The 22,609-nt window shown below is 43.6% G+C and overlaps 1 protein-coding gene across 1 annotated transcript in view; it reads right to left on the bottom strand.

The window, feature by feature from the left end:
• ZBTB20 (zinc finger and BTB domain containing 20) overlaps positions 1-22,609 on the bottom strand; it is a 617,628-nt gene that overhangs the window by 419,326 nt on the left and 175,693 nt on the right. The window lies entirely within an intron of this gene.

Genomic DNA, 22,609 nt, shown 5'->3' on the forward strand with positions numbered 1-22,609 from the left:
AGTGTGTTGTACAAGGTGTAAAAAGTACAGAGCTTCTATAGCCTTTTGCTAAAGGATACAAAATAGCTGATTTGGTTGTGAAGTTTTTTTATCTTGTAAAATCAATGCCCTTTTACTGTGAAAAACAGTAGATTACGAACTGATAGCTATAAACATTCATACCACTTGAACAGATGAAAAATCAAAAACAATTTTTATTTTTCAAATAACAGATGGAATGACACTAAAAACTCCAAGGGTTACACCATTAGTCTGAGTATAAATGTTATAGAAGCATTTAAAAATCAATGGTTTTAATTCTATCCAAATGTAAAACCTCTGAAAACAGGAAAAAAGGGAAAACCCAGATATCCAAATGAGAAAATTAATACATTATAACAATTTGACATTAAGCTGCCAGGGTTTGGGACTCATAGTAACAAAAACTCATTGTTATATAGGTAATGTTTTAATAAGAGGAAATAAAAACAAACAAGTACAAATCTTGGTTAAAATATTTTATTTTGAAAATATGGCAGTGAAACTTTTAGAATGTACAAATTCACAGTCAAAGCCGTCCCCTTTATTAGCAAAATACAGAGAAAGTCCCAGGCTACAAACTTTGGATCTGAATCCATATTCATATTTTGAACACCCCAGAGTTTTGGGGTTATTCAAATGTGGAGTTTTAGTTCAGGCCTGTCTTTAATAGAAAATATGGATTTCTAGACACCATTAACAACTGCTTTTAGAGCAGCTAGTCCTTGAACCCACAAGGGGAGAGGCAATTCTTGATTTAGTCCTAAGTTGAGCACAGGATCTGGTCCAAGAAGGCAATATAGCTGAACGGCTAAGTAATAGCAACCATAATGTAATTTAATTTAATATCCTTGTAGGGGGGAAGATAGATCCCCTCTTCTGTGTAGTTGAAGGTAAGCTAGTTAAATGGAAATTAAAGGGAACAGTCACATGAGTGAAATACCTGCAAGGTGCCTGTAAAACATTTAGAAACACCATAATAGAGGCTCCAACTAAATGTATATAACAAATAAAAAAAACTATCAGAGGACCAAAAAAATGCAACCATGGATAAACAACAAAGTAAAAGAAGCAGATAGAGGCAAAAAGACATAATTTGAAAATTGGAAGTCAAATCCTACTAAGGAAAACAGAAAGGAGCATAAACTCTGAAAAGTCCAGTATAATTAGGCATGCCACAAAAGAATTTGAAAAGCAAGTAGCAAAGGACTCAAAAAATAACAGCAAAATTGTTTTAAGTACATCAGAAGCAGGAACCTGCCAAACAATCAGTGAAGCACTAGCCAATCAAGGTGCTAAAGGAGCACTCAAGGAAGACAAGGCTATTGCAGAGAAGCTAAATGAATTCTTTCCATCAGTCTTTACTACAGAGGATGAGAGGGAGAATATTGTTAGGTGACAATAAGAAGTCACCAGGACCAGATGGTATTCACCCAAGAGTTCTGAAGGAACTCAAATATGAAATTGCAGAAGTACTAATTGTAGTATGTAACCTCTCGCTTAAAACAGCTTCTGTACCTGATGACTGAAGCATAGCTGACGTAATGGCAAAGTTTGCAGAACATCTGGAAAAGAGATGACTAAAGGGGGATATAACAGAGGACTATAATAAAGTCATGAATGGTGTAGAGAAAGGGAAAAGGGAAGTGTTATTTATCCCTTCACATAACACAAGAGCCAGGGGTCACCCAATGAAACTAATAGGCAGCAGGTTTAAAACAAATATAAGGAAGTACTTCTTTACCCAATGTACAGTCAACCTGTGGAGCTTGTTGCTAGATGATGTGAAGGCCAGAAGTAAAACTGGGGGAAAAAAATTAGATAATGTCATCTATCAGTGGCTATTAGTCAAGATGGTCAGGGATGCAATCCCATCCTCTGGGTGTCCCTCAATCTCCAACTGCCAGAAGCTGGGACTGGAAAACGGGGGATGGATGACTCGAAAATTACTCTATTCTATTCATTCCCTCTGAAGCATCTGGCACTGGCCACTATCAGAAGATAGGATTCTGGGCTAGATGGACCACGGGTCTGACCTAGGATGGGCATTCTTATGTTCTCATGGATCTCTCCAGTCCTCATTATTACAAAACAGGAAAGAGAGATGGATTCTCTCTCTCGGGATTGTGGGAGCTTCTGAGAGTGAGGCTGAGTTTGTTATGTGCTCTATGCACTAGCCAGTTTTCTGTTAGGCTGTGTACGGTTTGGTTTGTTACTTGCTGTTTCTTTACTTTAGGGGTGTTATTGGTCCCCCATTTCCTTTTTCTTGCAGGAGTTGGTGGGGTTCTCCGCCTCAGAGGGGTTTAGCAGTTTAATCCACAAGCATGGGATTCAGTGTATACCTCCTGTCTCCTACACTGTGCAGGATGTGTTGCTGAGTGTAGTTAAGATTATTGCCTGTGCTAATATAAAATCTGCCTCTTGAATAAGCAAATCTACAGTAATTTTCCTGGCCCAAGAGTAGATCGTTTAGTAAAGGAGGGACTCTGAGTCAAGGAGGCTTTTATTCAAATTTTTCCCTGGTTTACTCCTGCTACTAAAGTACCAATGTCCCCCCTTCCTTCACAATGAGACACCAGTGTCTGATCTCTCTTGATGTGAAGGTATTTCCTGCTCTTAGGATGATTCCATTAGTGTGCAAGAACCCAAATGTGGGGCATGTTATGTCATTACAGTACCAGGTTCATGTGGTTCAAAATACCCCTGAACAGCCCTTGAATTACGTTTTAAAGCACCACATAGATGGCATAGATTTTACAGTATTCGTTACCTTTGAAAATGTGAAATGTTTCCTGTGTGGTGACCCTGATATTGCCCATGCACTGCTGGCTTGGGGGACCCTGGTAAGAATGTGGGATCCCAGGATAGTGGGGGAGGTTGGGACATCAAGGGGCATCTGCACTGCCAGATTCTGTCTCCCTCCACCATCGCCATATGTGTCTGCTATCCTCTAGAGAAAAGCCTCCCCACCACAGGTGCCCTCTGTTGTGACCGCATCACTTGTACCTGGACAAAAGCGAGTCCTGGAGTTTGCGGTGCACCTCCCTGCAGAGGAAGCAGAGAGAGGTTCTAGAGATGGGGGTGAAGAACAGACCGATGAGACAGATTTATGCAGCACTATTTCTAAAAGGACTAAGACTTCGGCGGCCTCTGAGCTGCTAGCAGTGGCTGAGGATGGAGCTGTGTGCCCTGCGAAGGAGAATAGTGTTGTGTTGGGTGACAGCTCCATGCCTGGCGTTTCCAGTGGGATACTGTCCTCTTCTGGCATGGTGAGTCCTCAAGCCCCGATCCTGTATGCTGCAGGGATGATGCTGAGTCCCAGCCCACTGCCTACCCCTCTTGAGAATATAGATATGCTGGCTGCCCACACTGAATCTTTCTCCCTTGTGAATTATGAGAATGTTACAATGGTGGCTCAATGTTCTTCTGACCCGGTGGAGTCTTAGGGAGATGAAGAGGATGATAATCTCTAACTCCTCACTGGTTCCTGATGTCCCAGCCAGTCAGCTAGACAGGAAGGGGGGGTATGGTGTGAAGGAGATTAATGGCTTTTTTGGATAGCTCTAAAAGGAAGTGGGGAGTTGATTTACAGCACTTTATTCCTTCAGCTGCCCTTGTCTTGAGAGATAACTCAGTTGGTTGTCGGAAACATTTCTGTTTCAAAAAGTTGTTGGGCAAGGTGAGGAAGCGTGTGTGGGGATTGTTCAAGATACACCGCCATCACCGTGACTTGTTTTGTTCACAGTATTTCCACTTTCCATTGTCTCCCTCTGCTGCTTGGCTCTCTTTCTAGTCTCTGTGGTGCTGCTCACCTTTGGCTCTCAATATTAATGACTGCCAGGAGAGACACACTCAGACCTTGATAATCAGGGGATCTGGTTAAAGGCACGGGAAGGGGAAGCTTTCTTGAGCCATAGATTCAATGTCACAGCTGCGGGAGCTGTTTTCTTTCCCCGGGATGCAGGGACACAGATCTTCTCTGTGAAGGAGATTGTGCAGGGCCAGCTCCTCCAGGTGAAGACACGTATTGACACTACTCTTTTTAATCTTTTTACTGTGTATGCTCCTATTCTGGGGCGAGATCGTGTCTCCTTTCTGTAGACTCTTGTCCATGCCATGCTTGGCTGTGACCCTGATAGTAATACTGTCCTGGGAAGGGATTTCAGTTGCACTGTAGATTATGTTTTAGACAAGAACCAGGAGGAACTACACCCTCAGTCAGCCAGGGAACTGTGTTGTCTCCTGCAGACCTTTGGGCTAGCAGATGTTTGGAGGTACTCTCGCCCCAGTCTTAGGTAGTACTCTTGGCTGAAGGCTGCTCCCAAGCATGTCTCCAGGGCTAGACTGAATCACTTTTATACCAGGAAGGCCAGTGTGGTCTTCCCTGTCTCTGATCATCATTATGCTTCTGTCAGTGTGTCTCTCCTTCTTCCTTCCTGTGGTGCCCACTGGTGCTTTAATACCAAATTATTACAGGACTTGAACTTCGCTGAGATGTTTGCTGTGTTTTGGGAACATTGGCGGCAGCATAAGCCTCTGTATGAAACAGTGGTGGGACAGTGTATTAGACAGTGGAGAGACATCTGAAAGATCCAGATCCAACTGTTCTGCCATAAGTGTATCCAGGCTGCCACGCAGTCCTTGCATTTGGCCAGGAGTATCCTGGAATGAGACATCTTGGACCCTCATGGTAACCTTGATTTGGGAAACCCAGTGCAGATTCACCAAACCTTAACTGAGAAGTACCAGCTCCTGAGATGTTTGGTGGAAGAGATGGGCAAGGAGCCCTGATTCAGGTCCATTATACTCTATTGGCACTCCCACAATGTTCTTTTTCGGGTTGGAAAAAAAGTCTATGGACCATCAGCAGATTTTTTCCCTATGACTGTCAGATGGTCACCTGATGGCTGACGCTGCTGAGATCCATAACACAGCAGGTTCTTTTTACAGTACTCTGTGATGTGCTGGCAATGGAGGAGCTGCACCAAGACTTACCCCATCTGAATGGTGAGGAACAGCAGTGTCTGGACGCCCCTTTCTGAAGACGCTTGCCAATGCCAGGTCCTGCAGACCTTTGGGCTAGAAGATGTTTGGAGGTTCTCTCACCCACTGTTAGACAGTACTCTTGACTGAAGACTACTCCCTACCAGGTCTCAGGGACTAGACTGGATCACTTGTGTACCATGACAGCCAGTGTGAATGTATGTTCGGTTGTCCATGTCTCCCACTCACTTGTCAGATCATCATTATGTCTCTGGCAGTGTGCTTCTTCCTTTTCCTGCCTGTGCGTCCTACTGGTGCTTTAATACTGAATTATTACAGCACTTGAATTTCACCCAGATGTTTGCTGTATTCTAGGAGTGTTGGTGGCAGCATAAGCCCTATATGAGTCCTTGAGACAGCGGTGGGATGTCAGAAAGATCCAGATCCAAATTGTTCTGCCATCAGTATACCCAGGCTCCCACACAGTCCTTGCATCGGGCTATGAATGCCCTGGAATGAGAAATCTTGGGCCTTCATGGCAACCTTGATATGGGAAACCCGAAGCAGATTCACCAAACCTTAACTGAGAAGTACCAGCTTCTGAGGTGCTTCTTGGAAATGAATATGCAAGGAGTTCTGATTTGGGCTCATTTTACTCAGCTGCATGAAATTGACACTCCCACACAACTGTTTTTCGAGTTGGAGAAAAAGTCTGCAGACCGTTGGCAGATTTTTTGCCTGCGGCTGCCGGAAACTCATCTGACAGCTGACCCTATTGAGATCCAGAAAGCAGCTGTTATTTTTTACAAGACTCTGTACTCACCTGAAGCCTGTGGTGTGCTGGCAATGGAGGAGCTGGAGCAAGAGTTGCCCTATTTGACTGGTGAGGAACAGCGGTGTCTGGATGCCTCTCTGTCGCTGCAGGAGGTCTCTGTTGCAGTCCACCAGCTCTCTACAAGCAATGCCTCAGGTACTGATGGGCTGCCATCTGAATTTTACAAGCATTTCTAGCATCTTCTCTGTTCTGACTTTTTTCTAGTGGTGCTGCAACGTACCCAGGAGAAAGAGCTGCCCCTCAGTTGCCTCAGAGCAGTGATACCCTGCTGCACAAAAAAGGGACCTCTGTGATAGAACTGGGGACCTATTTCCCTTCTCTTATCTGATTAAAAGATTTTATCCAGGACCTTACCCAATTGTCTGGAGGATTGTCTGGGTTCTTTGACACACCCTCATCAAGCATATTGTATTCTTAACTGCTGTATTTTTGGATAATTTGTTTTTAATTTGTTGTTTAATTTGATGTTTTTACTGTTAGCAAACTTGTAATCTGGATGTGGGGCTTGTTTCAATGAACCAGGAGAAGGCCTTTGATAGAGTTAACCATAGTTATCTTTTAAAAATGTCAGAAGCTTTGAGGACTGGGCCAGTGTTCTCTTCATACATTTCTTTACTGTATCATAACATTTTTAGTTTCCTAAAGATTAATTAGCAACTGCTTCCCAGTTTGCAAAGGCATTTCTCAGAGGTATCATCTGTCTGGGATGCTGTGTGCTCTTCATGGGCGGTGGGTGAATCTCTGCTTTGGGGAGGCTAGCCCACTGGCCTCGCTCCTTCCACCCAAGGCTCCGCCCCCCGCACACTGGAACCCTGAACCCCCACAACAGGAGAAGCCCTGAGGGCCCCCCACGACCAGAGGAGCCCCGGCCCACCTGCCCCAGCCACACTGGGCTGAGCCGCCAGCCCCCTGACCCACCGCCCTCCCTTTTGCCAGGCCAGCCCCAGCACTAGGCTGAGCTGCTGAACTGCCAGCCCCCCCTGCCCCTGAAGGCCCACCCCCGTGCAAATTGCTGGCCCCCACCTCCAGAGCCTGGCCAAGCCACCGGCCCCCCAAGCGCCAGGCTGGCTCCAGAGCCGGGCCAGTCCCGCGAGCGCCAGCCGCCCCGGCTGAGCCGCCGGACCCAACGCCCAGCTGAGCCTCCTCCCTCTACTGCCCATGTCACTGACTCTCCACGTCACTCCTCGCTCCCCCATTGCTGAGGAGGAGGGATGGTGTGAGCAGTGGGGACTTCTGGAGCGGAGGTGGAGTGGAGGAGACATGGCAGGCAGGCAGCAGCAGCAGCAGCTGGCGGTGGGGCCTCAGAGAAGGGGCAGGGCCACTGCAGCCCAGGTGTTCCATGGCGGTGGGCAGCAGCACCAGGGAAGACTAAGCCTTCCCTGGCCTATTATACCACCATCCATGGTGCTCTTAGTTTGGAGCAGTTTCTGCACCTCCCCAAAAGCCATCTGACCGGCTTTTCTGTACTAAGAGTGCCAGATCCTTTCCCCATTTGTCCGTCAGCCTGATGATATCTCAGTTTTGATCATATCTCACAGTGACACACAGGCACTTTGTGCTTGTTTACAAGTGCATGATGTGGCAAATGGCCAATGTTATTTTGGTGAGTCCCACGCTTTTCCTTGGTGTGGTGGATCAGGGTGCCACCCCTGCCCCTATTCTTGGGCTTCGCAAGTGCCCTGGAAGGGGAGAGAAGGGGAGCGGGGAAGGGACCCAGGTTCACCCCCTACTACGGTCCCAGCTCCTTCGGCTTCACAGGCTTCTTACCCTCTTTCCCCCTGGGCAGGGTTTCTCTCCGTCCTTTGTGCTGGGGGAGTCCCTCTGCCCTGCTTGGGCAGGGTCTCTATTCCCTTGATACTCCAATCCTCTGGTCAACACCAGTACACCTCCAAACTACAGTCAGCTCTCCTTCCCTCCCCTTATCTGACTGAAGCAGGGGGTTTTATTAGGTCTGGGGTGGGGCCTTAATTGGCTTTAGTTGTTCTAATTAACCTGTAGTAACCTCTCCTTAGTCTACAGGGAATAAGGCTCTGATCATCCTGGGGTTTATATATCTCACATCGATCACTCTCCTGCTTTCTTCTAGCCCTGCTGTATCACAATGAACAGGCATCTGCTTACATGAACTGGACTAAAAGCAATTTGATCTTACTGGGCTCTTGGCAGTGCAGCAGTCCCGCTTTGTTGCCCCAACAATTGCAGAGGGGCAGCTCTGGGATTTACATGTTGGGGGACCTTTTTGGATCTGAACAATATATATTAAGGAACTGGGAGGGGGCTGAAGAGATGGTGCAAGGGCACCTGAGAAAGGACAATGGCTTCTTCCTAGGCTCTCTATTTGGGGATAGGTTTTGATTGCCAACAACCACATATCCTCAATAATGTGGCACCAGCTAGCATGTCTGGATTCTCCTCCTGGATCAAATTCAGAGGCATATTAATTATATTTTTGGGGAATACGTACCTCTGGTTGTGCCCTGCTTTTCTCTTCCTGCCATTAGATGAATGGGGTCAGAGATTCACTGATTTAGTCAGCAGGGTTGTAACCTTTCACCTCTCGTCCGTTTAGTGGTTGCTGTACTCTGACTCCCCCCTGGCCTGGAAATCCCTTGCCTTCTCTTTTCTCCATCATACTGATGGGATGGGCTTTAATTCTCACCTATTTTTGTTGGCAACTGGTCAATTACAGAATCTAGATTTGCTTCTATTCTACAATGATCTTTTTAATGCCTGGTGACTGCGATGAAATCTGCATTTTTCCAGATTATGGTTCTTGGAAGAGCCACTGTTTTTTAGCCCACTTTTTCCAGCTGAAGCTCTCTCCTCCAGGAGCCTGTTTTCTGCATTTATTCAGGCTGGGTTGACCAAGCTGTCCCACTGGTTTGTTCTCAGTTGGTCAAACTACAAGTTGGCAACAGCATTTGCTGTTCAGAGCAGAATCTGGCCTGTGCATTTTTTTGATAAGGTCCTCTCTGAATTCCAGATGGAACTCGCTCAGAGGACTGCTCAGTATTTGCAGAATGTTTTTTCAGGGATGATTCTTCCAGGGGGGAATCCTGTGTTCCCCTCACTAGCTGTCTGCCATTCTGAGGATGAGATCCTTGTGCAGCCAGGCAGATTGTTGTCCTGCAAGGGTTTGGTGAATGTTCCTTTTGCAAACATGACCAACAAGCAGGTCTGTGGTATGTGTGTCAAAGCGTGAGGTTATGCTACCACCCTCTCTGATCTCCCTGATACAGTCTTGGAGGATGCCTCTGTCCCTGGATGACTCTGGGTCTTTGGCTTGGAGGATGTTGTGCAAACCTCTTCCTAAGTGTCCTGGTGACTTGCAGTGGAGGGTCCCATGTAGCACTGTAGCTACTAATTGTTTGGTGCCCCATATTGCCTCTGAGGTGCCTGCACAGTGCCCCGTCTTTTTGGTGTCAGACATGGTTTGTTTCATTTTTATCCTATCTTGCCTCTGTTTAATTCCTCTTTTAGGGTTTTTTTGCAGCAACTTTTCAGTGGTTTGGGACTGGTTTTCTCCAAGCCCTTGTTTGTTTTCGGAGTGAGATACAGTGCTCGCACTAGGCCGTTTTCCTGCCTGACTAAGTTGTTGCTGGTTCAGGCAAAACTAGCCATTTTGAAATCTCACCAGAACAAAGAGGCCAGGGTGGAGCGGTGTGATGTGGTAGGGCTGTTCTGCACACGGATTGTGGCCAGGCTGCAGACTGATTACACCTTTGATAAATGGACTTGTAATCTGGACACTTTTCAGTTGACGTGGTATGTAAACAATATTTTGAGTGAACTTGATAATGATGCTACTTTAGTGATTCATATTTATTGTTCATTTAAGATGTGTTTTGCTGTATTTTATTCATACCTTTTTGTGTATATATTGTAATTTTATAAAATTTTAAAGTAGTTTTTAATGTGATTTTATGTGAATAAAGGTGTTTTCCATGTCATGTCTACCTACCTATCTACGATTCTGGTAAGGCACCTATCAGTGTGCTAATATTACACAAACAAACATTTGTGTATTCTTTTGTATCCACCGTATTCATATAATTTACAAACTCATCCCACCACACGCTCTTGCATGCACATATACAAAGTGCATATGTGAATGTGATCAGCAATTTATTCTAAGGAGTAAAAGTATTACTTCAACTCAGTAGACACCAATTCAGTTGACAGAACAACAATTATGATGTCTTTGGCAGAAACAATTAAATGAAAGGAAAGGGAATCCACATATTGGTGTAATACAATGTCATAAGATAAAATTACTAAAGTAATCCAGGATCAGACACAGTTGCCAACTTTGACGCGGTAAATAAGCACCCCGACTTTCACAATAAATCAAAAATCAAGCTAATCCCATTTCAAAACAAGTCCAAAACAAGCCAATCCCTAAGAACCCCAACACTCTATGTGACTCGAATCCCCCTGGTGTGCAGTCTGGGACTGTGGTGGGCCAGCTGTGCACCCCTGACTCTCTCCCCCACTTGCCCCTGCTTGTCTGGAGCTGATCAAGGGGGGAAAAAAAAGGCAACAAGCTACAAGCCAAAAACTAGCCAACAAGCAACTCACAAGCCAATTAAGCCAAAAACAAGCCCAATTTCTGTTTTTTTCCATGGGTTTGGCATGTCTGGGATCAGAAAGTAACAAATGTGTCACATATCAGTAATAACTGTAATACTTCGCATTGCCATCTGAAGATCTCTAAGTGCTTTGTAAACATTAATAATTAAGCCTCAGAACCCCCAGTGAGGTTGCATGTCAATCCCAATTCTACAGATGTAAAAACTGAGGCACAGGAAGGTTAAGTGACCTGCCCCCGGGAATCAGTGGCAGAGCTGGAAATAGAATTCCTGACTCCTTTTGTGCTGTCCTTTGAGTACAAGACTATCCTTTCCTCTCCTGACTGGCATATACACAGCACTAGTGAAGAAAATCAGACAAATAAGGTGAGTCTATCAGAACTAGTTAATGGTGCAGCTGTCAGGTGAGAGATAAAGTATCCTGATCTGAACTTCTAGTTCTTTCTTTTTCCCCCCGTGTAACATCTCAAAGATCACATTGTGGCTTTCTGGCAGAGAAAGGAATGGGGCAGTTGCAGCCAAAAGCTATTCCTTTTGATATATGCAACTGAAAACTGATAAAACAAAAAATATGCACTGAATGTGAAATGTATCCCCACACACAGAACCAGCAAAAAGAGTACACACACACACACACACACACACACACACACACAAACACCCCGAAGCCCTATTTTCACAGCTTATGTGGGACTTATGTGGTGCATACGCTTTATTTTGGCCCTCTTTACCACGGTAATTTTCACCCAATATTTGTTTCTTCTGAAAGGGCTCTCCCCTTTCCCAAGTAAATCCAAGCATAGGTTTATCTGCCTTAACACCCCTAAAGGCTGGTCTCAGGGATACTCACATCTTGTTCTATGGTATCTTCCTAGTGTCAGTTTCCATTCTGAAGTCCTCGCCTGTGCCATACTCACCTTTCAGTTAGGAAAGGAGGCAAGAAAATGTAATGTCCAATGTCACTCTGCAAATCAACCAGCAGGGTCTACTCTTGTTGGTGAAAAGGACTCCTTCTCCACAAAGCAGTTCAAGTCCCTGATCTTGTCATGTGCCTAAAATCCAGCAACTCAAGAAACAGGAGCCTCAGCAAGGTTGCATGACAGCCTATTTTATTCATAGTATTTTCATTACCATCATGAAGAATTTGGGGAAAATAACCATAGTTAACATAGGAACCTTGACATACAATAAGTGTATCTTAGAAATCCTGATGGTTATTCCAGCTACATGTTGGTAGTGAAACTGAATCAAAATATAAAGAAAACATGGCAAGAGTGGGAATATCATCTTGTACTTTATACCACTTTCCATCCAAAAATATCCACTAATTTTACAAATACAGACTTTCATACTTTATGCCATAAGTATTATTATCTTAATTGTGCAGATGGGGAAACCAAGGAATAAAAAGGACAAATGATTTGCACAAGATCAGTCTGTGTCAGAGCTGGAAATAGAACCCAGATTCTGTATTTAACCACAAGGCCAGTATTCCTGTTCTCCAGGCAGCATGCTTAGCGCTTTTGAGGCAAGGCGGAGTTGTCTTAGGGTACATCTACACTGAACACCATTTGCAGCAGCATGTACAGTATGTGCACAGTAAAAAGCAGGTGTGTCCACACTGTGCTGTGTATCTATACATATCAATGAAAAGCTCGGTCAGGGGGGAGGCAGTGGGGAAAGGCTTCAGCGGGGAGCCTTTCCCCGCTGTCTCCCCACTGCCAGAGCCTTTCCCTGCTGCCAGAGTCTTTCTCTGCAGTGGGGAAAGGCTCTGGCAGCTCCCTGAGGTGGAAAATTGCTCCAACATCTTTAAAAATACCAATGTAGAGATGGGGTAGCCATTGCTTGGGCGTGTAGAGAGCTGCATAGAGTACATACCCATAGGGTTCTGGTATGTCTTTACTTACCCAAGCAGTGCCTCCCTGTCTACACTGCTATTTATACCTGGGCTAGGAGGTCATGTAGTATACGTACTCTACATGCCACCTAAAGGACTGTGCAGTGTAGACGTACCATTAGATCTGTGGTGCACATCAAGTCCATATTGAACCCTGGGTAATTACTCAGGTAACTAGCCTGCACATCAAGGAAGTGCACTCAGAAAACAGCTGGTGAGTTTCTGCTCAAGAAAATCCCAGGACTTGGTAGGTGCATTAGTAGATATTAGAACAAGTTTTCACTTTCAATTAAATGTTTTAAATACAAATCTCAGAGGTAAGCATATTTTTCCTCCTGTTTGGTCACTCCTATGCCCTAAGAAGGCTGTATGAAGCCCCAGGACTGGGAGAGCAGAGCTGTTGTAGAATGATGTAGGTCTACTGGCATACTTGAATGGTAGAAGCCTAACATCACCTGTCTCTGCTATGTCTGGCTCAAATCAGTAGTCTAAGGCTTCCACTTTCATGAGAACTAAATTCATTCACAAAATAAAAAGAAAATCATTCCGTCAAAGAGCACATTCCCTTCTGCAGCCTGTTCCTCAGCTGTAGGTATCAGGCATACTCACCACGTGAGTCTGAAAGTGTTTGATTTTCCTTGAACATCTGAATTCAGATGTAGTAAATTAATCAGGATTATTTATATTCCTTGATCGATGATTTTTTAAAATGTTTTTTGAATAGCAATCAGAGATTGATTTAATTTCCCAATCAAAACAGTATATCACCTATGATAGCTTTGGGATTCACATATGGACAATTTATAACACCAGTCAATCATTTTCAATCCACTTATTACTACCAATTCTATTGTTACTAGCAAAGGCACTTGATCCCGTGGATCTTTCATGACAGGATCCCTACAACAGCTGCTCATGCTGTATAATGGATAACCACAGAAGGCCAAATATTGAAAACCTTATTTGCTCCTTACTCAGGTAAAACTTTAGTGATTTCATTGAGAGAGTTCTGTCCAAGAACTGAGTAAAAACCAAGGCCATTGATTTCAGTGGGGCTTCACACATGTACAAGGTTCCACCCACACTGATCTCATTGCAGGACTGGGGCCTAAATAAGGACCACAGGATATGGTCCAAAATGATTCCCCTCACATTTTGGTTTTGAAGGCATGACCAGAAAACCAGGTAGGGCTGTGGATTGCCTGAGTAATCTTGTGCAGTCACTAAGGGTATGTCCACACTCCAATTGCAGGTTGTTATTGCAGATCATGTAGCTATACTTGAGCCTGCTTTAATCAACCTAGTTCACGTACTATAGTAGTGCAGCCACACCAGCACAGGCTCTAGGGCAGGCTAGCCACCTGAGTAATTACCCTGCGTTTCATGAAGGCTTATACAGCCTGCGCTGAAGCCTGCACCGCTGCAGCTGAACTGCTCTGGTACCCCAGCTAGCAAGACGAAAGCTCGTTCAGGTATGGCTACACATGCGGCAATCATACCCCAGGATCGCAGTGTAGATACTCCTACTCCCTCTGTGCCTCAGTCCCCATTCTGTAAAATGGGGACATAGGTGCTGGAACTAGGGGCACTGGGGGTGCTGCCGCACCCCCTGGCTTGAAGTGATTTCCACCATATACAGGGTGTACAGTTTGGTTCAATGGCTCTCAGCACCTCCACGATAGAAATTGTTCCAGCATCTCTGTGGGGATAATTCTCTACCTCACAGGGGTGTTGTGAGAAAACACAGAGCTCAGATACTATGATTATAGAAGCCACGTAAGTAAAGTAGGTAGATAGATACAGACAAAATAAAGAAAATAAATCTTAGCTGAAGTCTCTCAAGAAGCTCAGCCAGTTTGACTCAACAGTTTGGCTACCAGCTCAACACTCAGTTTGGTTAAGACTTGCAAGATTTCAGTGGGACTTTAACATGTGCCTAAAGTTATGTATGTGTTTAACTGCTCTTCCTGAAGGGATGCTTTCCTGAATTGAGACTGCTGTGAACACTACGAAGTACAGAGGAGCTTTCCCCCCAGCTCCAGTTCTGCCTTCCAATTCACCGTCATTTAGACGACATGCCCTAGCTTCATCGGATGCATGGAGTGGAAAATACAGTAGGCAGGTATATATACACAGCACAGGAAAAGATGGGAGTTGCCTTACCAAGTGGGGGGATCAGTGCTAACGAGACAATTCAATTAAAGTGGAAGTGGGCTATTCTCAACAGTAGAACACCAAGGGAGGAAAAATCACTCTTACAGTGTTAATGAGGCCAACGTAATCAGGATGGCCCATTTCAAATGTACACCACATCCTTCCATTGGTGCGCACCTAGTGAGTTAGTGAATAAAGTCTATCATACTCGGGGTGTGATTTTTTTAAGCTCATAACTCAGTCAAATCAAAACCAGTTTTCTGCAGAACAAGGTCATATCCTCCTCCTTGCCAAATTTCAACTTTCAAATCGTAGCAATTTCAGCTGAAAAGGTTTTCAAACAGACACACATGTACATTTTAATCATGGGAAAGGTTTATTTTTTCCTTGTATTGCAAATTTACTGAACTGTTTTTACTCAAACTGTAAGGGGGAAAAGTCACTTCTGGACAGAAACTAATCATGGAAAATTTTGGCCTGAAAAATGAAAGTTTCAGAAAGTTATGGGAAAACAGGGGGCTAGCACTGAAACTGCTACATACACATAATCATAATGGTCACTGCCAGGTAGGGGCCTGCTGTAAGGTCAAAACTAGATCCCTAGTTCCCATTATTCACTTAGGCCACCTGCATCACAGTCCACTCATCCGAGTTATTCAAGGAATGAGAAAGCAGCTCTTCAGAAACCCAGCTGCTAAAGCACAGTAGTAGCTGAACTTCTCACTCTGCTGGAGTAAGTCTCTTTATAACTTGTTTCAGAGTAGCAGCCGTGTTAGTCTGTATCTGCAAAAAGAACAGGAGCACTGTGGCACCTTAGAGACTAACCAATTTATTAGAGCATAAGGTTTCGTGGACTACAGCCCACTTCATCGGATGCATAGAATGGAACTTATAGTAAGAAAATATATATATATATATATATATATATACACACACACACACACTGTGACTGTGACAGACCCAGACCAATGGAGTACAGGAGAAGGCAGAAGAAGGCAAATATACTGGCCACTGGACAAACAGTTTTCTGTTCCCTGAGTGACCAGAGCAGGGGCTGCAATAGAGCAATCAAGAACCTGCTAGAACCAATTAAGATAGGCAAGCTAATTAAGACACCTGGAGCCAATTAAGAACATACTAGACTCAATTATGGCAGGCAGACTAATCAGGACACCTGGTTTAAAAAGGACCTCCCATCAGTTAGGGGAGGGTGTACAAGGAGTGAGAAGGTGTGCTGTTGGAGGACTGAGGAGTACAAGTGTGATCAGGCTACAGGAGGAACATCTTGTGGTGAGGGTAAAGAAGGTGTTGAGAGGAGGCCATGGGGAAGTAGCCCAGGGAGTTGTAGCTGTCACGTAGCTGTTACAAGAGACACTGTAGACAGTTGCAATCCACAGGGCCCTGGGCTTGAACCCGGAGTAGAGGGTGGGCCTGGGTTCCCCCCATCCCCCTCAACTCCCTATTTGAGACAAGAGGAGGTGACCTGGACTGTGGGTCCCACCAGAGGGGAAGGTCCCTAGCCTATCTCCAACCCACTAGGTGGGTCAGCAGAGACTGTGAGGATTGTTCTCCTCCCTTTCCCCATACTGGCCAGTGATGAGGTTAGCTGAGTGAATGGCAGGTTTGAGCCACTAGCAAAAGTGGCCAAACTGAGGGCTGCCGTGAATCTCTGAGACAAGCCAATCTGCCAATAAGCGCAGGACCCACCAAGGCAGAGGAGGAACTTTGTCACAATACATACAGAGAAGGTGGAAGTTGCCATACAAACTGTAAGAGGCTAATTAATTAAGATAAGCTATTATCAGCTGGAGAAAAAGAATTTTGTAGTGATAATCAAGATGGCCCATTTAGACAGTTGACAAGAAGGTGTGAGGATACTTAACATGGGGAAAGAGATTCAATCTGTGTAATGACCCAGCCACTCCCAGTCTCTATTTAAACCCAAGTTAATGGTATCTAGTTTGCATATTAATTCAAGCTCAGCAGTTTCTTGTTGGAGTCTGTTCTTGAAGCTTTTCTGTTGCATAATTGCCAGCCTTAAATCTTTTACTGAGTGGCCAGAAAGGTTGAAGTGTTCTCCTACTGGTTTTTGAATGTTATGATTCCTGATGTCAGATTTGGGTCCATTTATTCTTTTGCGTAGAGACTGTCCGGTTTGGCCAATGTACATGGCAGAGGGGCATTGTTGGCACATGATGGCATATATCCAGAATCTCATTATTGGGGGGAGGGATAGCTCAGTAGTTTGAGCATTGGCCTGCTAAATTTAGGGTTGTGAGTTCAATCCTTGAGGGGGCCATTTAGGGATCTGGGGCAAAAATTGGGGATTGGCCCTGCAGGGGGTTGGACTAGATGGCCTCCTGAGGTCCCTTCCAACCCTGAAATTCTATGATATAACTGTATGCAAGTCCTAACCTGGAATCCTGAAATGCACTATAGCTATTAATTGTGCTGCAGCTGAGCTGGGACCCAGCATTCCTCTTAATACCTCTTGAAGCTTTCCTCCTATGGGGTGGGGGGGTGATGATGATGATAATCAAGCTGGCTACTGAAAACCACAGTATTCCCTATTCCAAATGTTTTCTTGCACAAGCTGTCCCTAGATCCTGTTTATGTTCCCAAGGAACAGGAATAGTGACAGCATGCAGCTTTTGCAAGGCCTTGCCCAAACAATTCTTTCTATAAAGATACAATTCTCTGTGAAGGCAGCTCTGATGCTGATATTCTCTGAGTATCACTCAGAACACAGCTTGAGGACTTTGCTTATACTTTTTACAAGTCATTGTAGCATATAAGCCTCTCCCCATTCCTTTCAAGGTTCATAATGCTCTGATCTTCACAGCCCCACTGCTCCTGTTGAATGATATCATCTCCCATGGCTCAAATTATCTTTAGTGCATAAAATGATGATACCTGTTAAGAAGCAGGTTCTAGCATATAATCACAGCAGCACCTTCACATTTGCTCTGGTTTAACACAGAAACTTACATCAATAAATGTTTCATTGTGACGGGCGTTTCAGTGCAGTGACAAACTGGGTGGATAAAGGAAATGTGGCGGATATAATTGTTTGGATTTTAGCAAGGCCTTTGACACTGTACCACACAGGAAGCTCATAGAGAGACTACAGAATTATGGTCTGGATAATAATACAATAAGGTGGATAAAAACTGTCTGACAGAAAGGAAGCAATGAGTTATTAATCAGTGATGTTAGATGAGAATGGAGGGAGGAATCTACTCAGATGCCACAGTGATAGGTGCCAGGACCATTATTATTAAACAGATTTGTTAAAGACCAAGAAAGGAATTTAAAATTTCAGTAGTGATCAGATTGGTAGATGACTCAAAGATAAGACATATTCCAAATACAGACAGAGAACACAGATCAAAACTGCACTGACTTCAGCATAACTGAGGTGTGGCTGGGTCAGAATGGAATCCTATTTCACGTGAATCAAAAGCAAAAAACTCTATTAAATATAGATGCTGTAGAAGTCCAGACATTCAGAATCTAGGATTTCACAACAAACTCTGCTCCTTTGTGAATGAACATTACAAGAAGAATTTTAATCACACTACTTCCAACCAGGGTACTGACCACTAGTGGGCATTCAAGATACCCTGTCATTTTTCCTAACAATAGGATTTTAGCTCTGGTGTCATGGTCAAATTTTAACTCAAGTAATTCCATTCCACTTCCTTAAATTCTCTTGCAGTTTCATTTGGATACAGTATTCTTTTCTACTCCCTTTGTTAAGCTGTTAGTTTCTGTTTCATGCCACAGGAGGTTGTGTTTCTATGATAGTGTTCCTTTTATATCTCTTATTTACAGCAAAGGGGTATCGTGAAACTTAATCAGTTAGTGCTGTTGTGGTGGCCTCTTACATGGGTATGCCAGAAGGAAGGGAGAGGTTACAAGGAGCCCCATGTAGGAAACAGATCTAAACTGGGCTGCAAGCACTCTGGACAGTACGGAAGAGGGCAGTAGAGCTGCCAGAGGTACTTGCCACCCCAGAGGAAGCATGTGTGGGTGGGGCCCGGGCATGCCCACAGCCTTATGCCTGTGTGTCAGCTAGCGCTGAAGATAGTGCTTGTTATGCTTTTCTACAGATGCATCAAATGTTGCTGCTCAATGAATTTTTCCCAGTGTCCTAGAGACATTGTACCTTAAACAGATATAATACCCCCAGCCATCACTACACAGCGAGTACTTCTCCCTCTTCCATTCCCAGTACTGTTTGGCCTCCAAGAGCCACAATCTGTCCCCTAATGTCCGTGAACCAGTTTGAGATCTTAGATGAAAAGTGACACAGAAATGTTATAACTGTGTAATGAAAGGCCCTAGTGCAATGCATACATAGATAGGGTCAAAACAAGAATCTTAACTCCCTAAGTTTTGTGCAATTAAACTCTAAACCTTAACATTCAGAGAATAAACTTGGAGAAATAAGATAGGGATAAGACTTATTAGGTCCCAGGCATTCCATTTCCCCTGCCAATGTGGGAATGTTCCCTTCTATAACACATTATCTAGAATTCCATCCAGTCTAGTTTTAAAATGTCCCAACAAGTGATGGGGCTTCCACCACTTCCCTTGGTGGGAAAGCTCTAAGCTAAAATGACTTAGTGTCTGGGAGCGGTTCATGATTGAGATTCTGCCCAAATTTTCTCATCCTTAATTTAATCCTAGTTGTATCCGCTAGAACATATGCACCAACATTTTTTATTTATTTGCATTTAATTTCCTTTGGTTTTTAATTATCTTCAGAAATAGTTGTTTTTCTTCAGACTTAAAAAAAAAATACCTCTGGGCTGAGAACAAGCATGAGACAGTGTCAACTCAAACATAAGTGTGTGAGAAGTTGCTTAGGTGGAAAATAGTGATGATGAAGAAGGAACCTTGGGAGTAACTATTGATAAACTGAACAAGAATTTTTAGTGCAACGCCACTAGAAAAAAGTCCATCCTGGGATTATACAGAGGTTAGAGAGAGAGTGTGGTTATATTACCATTTCATATTGTTTTGGTAAGATCACAGATGAAATACTGTGAGTGCTGATCACGAGATTTCCAAAATTACATTGAGTAGAGAGAGGATTCAAAGGTCAGTCTATATGATGTCTTAAAAGTCTGATAGTCATTGCAGGAACTAAATTTGGCTAATTTACAAGACACACAAGAACTGCCATACTGGGTTGGACCAAAGGTCCATCTAGCTCAATATCCTATCTTCCAACAGTGGCCAATGCCAGGTGCCCCAGAGCCAATGAACAGAACGGGTAATCATCAAGTGATCCATTCCTTGTCGCCCATTCCCAGCTTCTGGCCAACAGAGGCTAGGGACACCATCCCTGCCCATCCTGGCGAATAGCCATTGATGGACCTTTTGACATATGGGTCAAATCCTAAAGATCTTAATCCGAACTCCCACTGAAATCACTGAGGAGCTGATCCAAAGCCTGTTAAAGTCAATGAGAGTATTTCCACTGACTTCAGTGTTCTTTGGATCAGGCCCTGAGTAAGGAACTCAAGGTTTTGCCCTGTAAGATGGGACATGATAACTTTAAAAAAAAATACTGTGAATTTGGAAGAACTGGCTGAGCAGGGGCATCATATTGATTTTCCAACTGGTCAATGATGAGAGCTCTGTCCTTTTCTAATGCTAAAGTAGTGCTATGGCCTGCCACACTCGGCACTGCACACAGCTAAGACACTTGCTAACATACCAATTTAGCCCAGGACTGTCAGAGACCCCAAAACTACTGGCAACTTTAGAAATGCTTCATTAATTCCCCAGGCCCATATCCATTATGTGTGCTTTACTGATGAAGAAGAAGAAGTCCACTAGTCTGGAGTTTTTCTGAAAGAGTCTGAAGCAGATTTAACACAGCCCACAAAGAATATCAGTGGCAGAGCGTACCACATAAGGTTAAAGATGCCTCTGTGGATCTTGGGCTACACTTAATACAACAAAAGATTTTATTCAAAATGCACTGGCTACCACGGAGGTTGCACAAGATAAAGGCCTTATCCTCTGATATTTGTTGGTGCTGTAATAAAGCAAGAGGAATGCTGATGCATATGCTATGAGACTGTCTAACAGTCATCCAGCTGTGGAAAGAGGTAGACATGAAAGTTAAAACAATGCTTGCCTTCAACAGCCAAACTTCTGCAGAAAATTATATTATCCTAGAATATTTACCTGACAAGCTGGGTTTAACTCCACCAAAAAGATTGGGTTTTGAGGGCTCCAATGATTACCAAGCACATGGTTTTACAGAAATGGAAAAGGAGGCTTATGTCCAGAATAGAGCAGTGGTATTCAGACTTGTCTGAGCAGTCATTTTAAAGAATAGTTTATCACTGCAGAGATCAGTTATATGCATTTGAAGATATCTGGCCTCTGTTTCTAGATACATTTAGATAAAAAACTTTGAGACTGCTCAAGGAATTCCAGGCCTCCATTCCACATAACTCCCTCCTCTTTCCATCTCACTGTGACCTCTCCCTATTCATGGACATCTTCTCCTAATTTATTACCGTAACCCCTACATCTATGTAGTGTTGTCTGGTCTTGTATTGTCTAGTCCAGTGGCTCTCAACCTTTCCAGACTACTGTACCCCTTTCAGGAGTCTGATTTGGCTTGCATACCCCCAAGTTTCACCTCACTTAAAATTACTTGCTTACAAAATTAGACATAAAAATACAAAAGTGGCACAGCACAATATTACTGAGAAATTGCTTGCTTCCTCATTTTTACCATATAATTATAAAAAAAAATCATTTGGAATGTAAATATTGTACTTACATTTCAGTGTATGGTGTATAGAGCAGTATAAACAAAGTCATTGTCTGTATGAAATTTTAGTTTGTACTGACTTTGATAGTGCTTTTTATATAGCCTGTTGTAAAACTAGGTAAATATCTAGATGAGTTGATGTAACACCTGGAAGACCTCTGAGTACCCCCAGGGGTATGCGTACCTCTGGTTGAGAACCACTGGTCTAGTCTTGCAGCTTTGACAAGTTGTAAAATGGCATAATTCTTTTGGAGAGCCCATGAAGCATACTATATTCAGAAGCATACCCAAGCTATAAATCCTTTTTGTACTTCTAATTTATGAAAATTAATACAAAATAAAATCACACAAAAATTGTTTTGGTAAATCAAGATTTGGGTCAAATTCAGAATTCAAACCAGGGATAGATATGTGCCATTCAGCTGGAGACAGTGTAGTTGTTTTCAGTTACACATGGGCTGCATTTTGGCCTTAGAACAGGCAGAAACACAAACCAGATATACACTTTATCTTGGGCACATCACATATTCTTTTGCCACTAGGCCATTAAATCTAAAGTCTGAGGCCAGCTTCATCTTGCACAATATAAAAAGCCATGCCCAGAGATTTAGCATTGTTCCAGTTTATATAACTGCAGTTTTAGAGTTTGAGGCCTGGGGAACAATATCTTATTGTATTAGGAGACTGAGACTCAATCTTACAGTGACATTGTCAGCATAAAAACACTTTCATACATCTCACAGATCTTTGGGTGAGCTTTTCAAATAAATTAATGGGAATTAGGCTTCCAAATCCTCTAGACAGTCTGGAAAATCTGACCTTTAATCTTTAAATGTAACCCACCAACATGAGCCCCCTCATGTTTTCCAGCACACTCCACACACAGGGATGCAATCACCCATAAGTGGTGAAATTCAGACCCACTTTTGAACTTCCCAAAAGTTTGGGGAAATTTGGCTCTTGTGCTTTGGCTCGGGCTCAGGTCTATTCTACATTTCTTAGGGGAAACAACACAGGAAAGAGAAATTACCAGCAAGCGTTCATATTGGTCACCAGTGTTAAAACAGAATAATAGGCTGAAGTTGGGGCAATGGTCATTTGAGTTCAGATATTAGTATAAACATACAAACAAACAACTCTTTTGATTGACAATCGTTCCCTGGAACAGTTAACCACTTCAGTTAAGCAACAAAATAATCACTAGATTTAAGGACCAATTAATAGGTTCAGGGAAAGAGTAAAATAGGCCCATTCTTGCTGGAGGCAGAGAGGGTGGAATACTTAAGAGCTTTGCAGGACTGGGACCAGAGTGCTCAGCATCTTGCTGGACT

This window comes from Natator depressus, chromosome 1 (assembly GCF_965152275.1).
Source record: "Natator depressus isolate rNatDep1 chromosome 1, rNatDep2.hap1, whole genome shotgun sequence".
NCBI classification, from domain to species: Eukaryota; Metazoa; Chordata; order Testudines; family Cheloniidae; genus Natator; species Natator depressus.